Source organism: Oryzias melastigma, linkage group LG9, assembly GCF_002922805.2.
Source record: "Oryzias melastigma strain HK-1 linkage group LG9, ASM292280v2, whole genome shotgun sequence".
Taxonomy (NCBI): domain Eukaryota; kingdom Metazoa; phylum Chordata; class Actinopteri; order Beloniformes; family Adrianichthyidae; genus Oryzias; species Oryzias melastigma.
In genome coordinates this window covers 14,214,249-14,220,248 of record NC_050520.1, presented here as the reverse complement: position 1 = coordinate 14,220,248, position 6,000 = coordinate 14,214,249, and the positions used below count along the sequence as shown (strand labels likewise).

The 6,000-nt window shown below is 41.7% G+C and overlaps 1 protein-coding gene across 1 annotated transcript in view; it reads left to right on the top strand.

The window, feature by feature from the left end:
* The window catches only part of LOC112148145 (glutamate receptor, ionotropic, delta 2), a gene marked incomplete at both ends in the record, with an annotated part of 463,040 nt that overhangs the window by 258,842 nt on the left and 198,198 nt on the right, over positions 1-6,000 (top strand).

The window sequence follows — 6,000 nt, the reverse complement described above, 5'->3', positions numbered from 1 at the left end:
AAAAATTGTCGGCGTCAAGCGCACGTCAGATTAATGCGTTTTTAACGCGACAAATCTGACAGCCCTAATATATATATATATATATAAACCTGCTCATCTCACTCTCCGTGGGTGGTTTTCTCCTCTTAGCTCGGGTTCTCTATCAGAGGCCTGGGAGCTTGAGGGTCCTGCGCAGTATCGTAGCTGTTCCTAGCATTGCACTTTTCTGGACTGAGATGTCTGAGGTCTTTCCAGGGATCTGCTGTCGCCACTCCTCCAGTTTGGAGGTTACAGCCCCGAGTGCTCCAATTACCACGGGCACCACTGTCTCTTTCACCTTCCAAACTTTCTCCAGTTCCGCTCCAAGTCCCTGGTATTTCTCCAGTTTATCATTTTTTTTTTTATTTAACCATTATTTAACCAGGAAAAAATCCCATTGAGATCCATCGATCTCTTTTTCAAGGGAGTCCTGGAGTCATGTCCCTTCTTCTTGATGTTACCATTGCTTGGTACAGCCACATCCACCACAACGGCTTTTCTCTGTTCTTCATCTACCACTACAATGTCTGGTTGGTTCGCCATTACCATCCTGTCTGTCTCCATCTGGACGTCCCACAGGATCTTTGCTCTCTCATTCTCTACCACTTTCAGAGCTGTGTCCCATTTTGACTTTGGTGTCTCCAGTCCATATTCTGTACATGTTTCTGTATATTATTACAGCCACTTGATTGTGGCGCTCCATGTATGTTTTCCCAGTCAGCATCTTACACCCTGCAGTTATGTGCTGGATTGTTTCTGGCGCCTCTTTGCACAGCTTACACCTTGGGTCTTGTCGGGTGTAGTAGATTTGAGTCTCTATTGGTCTGGTGCTCAGGGCTTGTTTCTGTGCTTCAAGGATCAGCACTTCTGTGCTGTCCTGCAGGCCAGCCCTCTCTAGCCATTGGTAGGACTTCAGCCACTTCAGTTAGTGTCCGGTGGTACATCCTATACAGGGGCTTATCCTCCAATGAGGCTCTGTCCTCCAGCATTGCATTCTCTGCTTTCCATTGTCTGAGACATTCACTGAGCACACAGTCAGTTGGGGCCCTAGAGCTTGACATATTCATGCATCTTGGATGTTTCATCCTGAATAGTGGCTTCCACGCTCACTAGTCCTTGGTCTCCTTCCTTGCGGCTTGCATACAGTCTCAGGGTGCTGGATTTAGGATGGAACCCTCCATGCATGGTGAGGAGTTTCGACGTCTTAACATCTGTGGTCTGCATCTCTTCCTTTGGCCATCTTATTATTCCTGCAGGGTATCTGATGACTGGCAGTGCTTAACTGTTTATTGCCCGGGTCTTGTTCTTGCCATTGAGCTGGCTTCTCAGGACTTGCCTTACTCGTTGGAGGTATTTGGCTGTTGCAGCTTTCCTTGTTGCCTTGCAGGTTGCCATTTGCCTGTGGAATTCCAAGGTACTTACTTGCAACTCTTCTCAATGCCTGTTATTGTTCCTCCTGGGGTGAGACCCCTTCTGTGTGGACTATCTTGCCTCTCTTTGTCATCATCCGACTGCAGTTCTCAAGCCCGAATGACATCCCAATACCCGCTCTTCGCGTATAGCTTGATGTCATCCATGTAGAGGAGGTGACTGATGGTGGCCCCATTTCTGAGTTGGTATCCATAGCCAGTCTTATTGATTATTTGGCTGAGTGGGTATGGCACATTTGATGGATACTTGTGCAGTTGGCTTGCCATTGGCTTCAAGGGGGATTTTCCACAACTTCATTGAGTTTCCTATGAAGGATCTTAGAGTCCTGTTGATGTTGTACATCTCCAAGCATTCAGCGATTCAGGTGTGTTGTATTGAGTCATAGGCTTTCTTATAATCAATCCAGGCTGTTTACAGGTTGGTGTGTCGTGACCTGTAGTCTTGTGTAACTGTTCTGTCAACCAGAAGTTGGTGTTTGGCTCCTCTGGAGTTTCTACCAATGCCCTTCTCTGTATTGCTTATTAATTGATTGATGTGCCTATGTATTTTGGTTGCAATGATGCCTGACATGAGCTTCCATGTTGTAGAGAGACAGGTTATTGGCCGGTAGTCGGATGGGACTGCACCTGGGTCAGGATTGTTCGCCCTTCCATTAGCCATTCAGGGTGAGTCCCATCCCTTAGCATCTGGTTTATTTGTGCTGCCAGGCGCTCGTGGAATGCCGTGAGTTTCTTAAGCCAGTAGGCGTGTATGATATATATATTTACACACGCACACATGCACACCCACACACGCACCCCCACACGTATATATATATATATATATATATATTGTTTAAAAAAAATGCAATTCTTGTTTTTTTTAAGTTTTTTTTCCTTCTGTATCATTCGCCACTTCTATTAAATTTCCTTGCAATCCTCTGCCCACTGCTGTCCTCCTATGCCAGAAGGTTGTTTATAATTTTCTAGCACAGTAAGCAGTGGTCACATTAGCATGAAATTGGCTTGTTTAAATGACCAGAAAGCATTCATGGCTGCAGTGCCGGCACTGTTACCTGTCACATGCATTCCTCCTTCATTAAAAGATATATAATCATTTTTGCAGTGCTGCTTTACCAATGAGAACAGTTTGCAATTCTACATTGTTTTGGTTCATGCCTAAATGTGTGGACTGTCAGTGCTGGAGCGGAGCCAGAGGTGGATAGGATCCGATTAAAGAACTCATTCCTGAATTGCCAGTATTTTTATCTTATTTGGAATAATCTCATATTTTCTCTTTAGTCACTGCCATATATTTTTATAGTTAGGCCTAGGTCACAACTGCCCATTTGTGAAGCTACAGCTGTCTGCAGTCGAAAAATGGACAAATCTGTACGGAGCACAGAGGTGTTTTATAGGAAATATCAGTCATGAACTGCTAGATGAGCAAGTAGATCAAAAATGTTCGTGCACATTTTTTTTCTGTGAGAATACTGCAGGAAACAAGTCGTTGCCAGCACTTAAACAACACGCAATGGTACGTTAGAGTGAAGTAGGTGGGAAGCAGGCGTGCTGTGGGAATTTTTCCCAAGTCGCGCACCTTAATAGCGACTAAAGTGTGGTGTTTAGGGCATCATACTACACAACACTCATATGTCATAAGTGTTTGTAACTTACAACTTGAGGTGACTCTGAGTCCCTCAAGGAAAGTGGAAGACACAACTGGGCTCCTCTTATAATGTAGGCATTACTGTCTGCAACCATCCACGTGTCCAAACAACCCAAATCCGAATTCTCCTTACCCCTTCTCCCTGCCCCTCCATTTGTAGGGGCATTTGTAGTGCTAAGGTTGTCGGGAATAGTTTTTTTTAAGGGCCAACCCTCAAAGCAGAGGGATACAGAGTCATCCGTCGCGAGGGGGTTCCGCGTCATGGAGAGGAGAGGCGCTTTTCTTCACATGGGTGTGCTCTGAAGCACAAATGTTTGCATTTAAATGTAAATAATTACTTTTTCTGTTAGCATGACCTTTAATAAGTTATAAAACCACTGTTGTTATGTATATTGGAGCGTTGGAAGCTCTGAGCTAATGTAGCTGACTGGCGATTATTTATGACGTCATCGAGTAGAAGTGATGTTCGAACTCAGAGACAGTATTTTTTCCATAACTCTCCGTTTTGGAGTGCTAAATGTAGGGGTAGGGAAAGATTCAGATCGTACCAACCTGAGTCACAGTGCTTTAAACAATTGCAATAAAAATCAAACATTTCCCCAAAAAAGGAGTACGCTTCAAAGGAATAAAGATGACTCTCATTAGTTTCTAAATGTTTCATTTTTAAAAATTTGTAAAAAAAAAAAAAAAAAAACTTCAGTCTTTACACAGTGCAATCTAGACATGCTTTTTTACTGCAATGTGCAGTTATAGTCACTGTCACAAACCCTCACATCATTTCTGCTACAACCAAGCGCCCATCAATTTTCAGTTTTTAGTTGATATGCTGAACTTTTGATTTCTGTTTATGCTTTGGAGGAAAACATTTTGCTCCTTGTCATAAAGTGAAGAAAAATTTATAAAAAAAAAAAAAGCGACCTAAAGACTTAAGGACTGAAACTAAATTTAGAACCTGCTACAGTAATTTTGGATCCTTCTGGTTCAAAGACGGATCATTTATTTACTTTTTCTCTGGAGAAAAAAATATAGTTGACTTCTGTCTCAGCCAATTATCCAGTATGTCACTATAACTGTCTCAAGTGCCATGATTTATTTTGTAGAGAAAAGAATGATCACAACAGATGCGATTCAGCATTAATAGTTCTTTTACGGTGCAAGTTTTGCCAGCTGGGTCTGCAATTGAGTTTTTATTTAAGATCACTGACAGCAAATCACTTTGACTGTAAAGCTGTAACACTTTCTCCAGGTTTTTGACCACAACTTGCATATAAGCCTCATGGCTTATCTTCATTTAATTATCCTCTGCTTTTTTCATTTAATTTGCAGCTTTTGTTATCTTAATTTTGATCTAAACTTTAAAATGTACTTCCCCATGCCCCGAAGGCCCGCATTTCTGTTCTGTTACAGATAGTGTTGGGTCACAGCAGGGGCTGGAGCAGAATGATTAATCATTTCGCTTTTATGTCTGTTTATATGCATGTTTTGAAAAGTAGTTCTAAAAGCTCACCTGGCTTTTTACTGGGAATTTTAAAAAGGGAGATAATCACATTTTCTCATTCCTTTGCTTTTACAGCAACAACTCACTATCACAAGGAAAGCATTTTACTTTTTTGCTGTTACTCTTTGGCAAATTTAGTTCCTAATCAATGTTGTATAGTTTTTATAGAGCATGCATGTCCAAAGTCTGGCCCATGGCCCAAATGGGTCCAGTATTTAAAGTCCTTCCCGATGAAAATCATGTTTTTTGAGTTTTAACGTGTACGTGTGGCATTTTTCTTATCAAAGACAACAAATGTAGTAAGAAATCATTTCGTTTTTGCATTTTCGAGCATTTGTCCTTTTAAATTTCTGTCAAACTGTTGCAGACAGGCTCTGCTTGAATTAATGAGCCTTCTTTACGTCACAACAGCTCTGCCGCACATAAACTAAACCCCTCATCTGGTCCAGCTAGCGTTTCTAGCTCAGGTGCAGAAGAAGAGAAGATGGCATTGACTGCAGTCAAATGAGCTGCCATTCGCATTTCGGTGGTCAGATCAGCTGCCACTGGATTTTTTGTGTGAGTTTCATACAATACTTTTGGTAGCAGGACTTAGAATGCTGGGACATTTTTGTGAGACTCCGCAGAGCTTCTAGATTTGACCACGGAAATGTGAATGGAGGCTCATTTGACTGCAGTTGTAAAGGATTGTAAATCAATGAAAGACCATTTTGATGTTAGCTTTCATTATTTTTCCAAGAACTATGCTCTGAGAAACCAATGGATTGAATGTATTGGTCACAGCAACGTCCATTAACATTCAATATTTAGCTAAAAGAGTCTTTGGTGAACTGGAAGGAGAAAGAATCAGGTTTTTGGAGGAAGTTTGGTCCACAAAGTTCTTCACTTCCTCGTCCGAGCTGACATCCGGATCAAAACGATATGGCTGGACATCACCAATATAGCTTGACACTTTTATGTAGCAGCGCTGAAGATTTATGCTAACAAGACACAGAGCTATTATAATCAGGCAGGGGGAATCAGGGGCGGAGCTGCTCAGCTCAGCTCCAAACGCCACACCTCCTCAGAGGAGATTTTGGAAACAGAGGCTTCAGATCAACAGGAAAATTGGCTTTTTTAGACATTTAGGCTGTGGGATTGTGGTTAAAAACTTCATAATTAAAACACTACTGGTAACATCTTTTTGAAATAAAAGATTGTTACAGGGGGACTTTAAAGTTTTACCCACCCTCATGGTCCTCTCTCACAGTCAATTAAATGTCTACAATTTCTTGAATGTGGTTGAGTAAATTTCGTCATTGTAAACGTGTGGCAACACTTTCATGGGTTACTTCTGAGACATTTTCGAGCTCATTTCAAAAATATCGACATGAAGGAAATGAAAAGTTTTTTTTCTCTGATCAAAA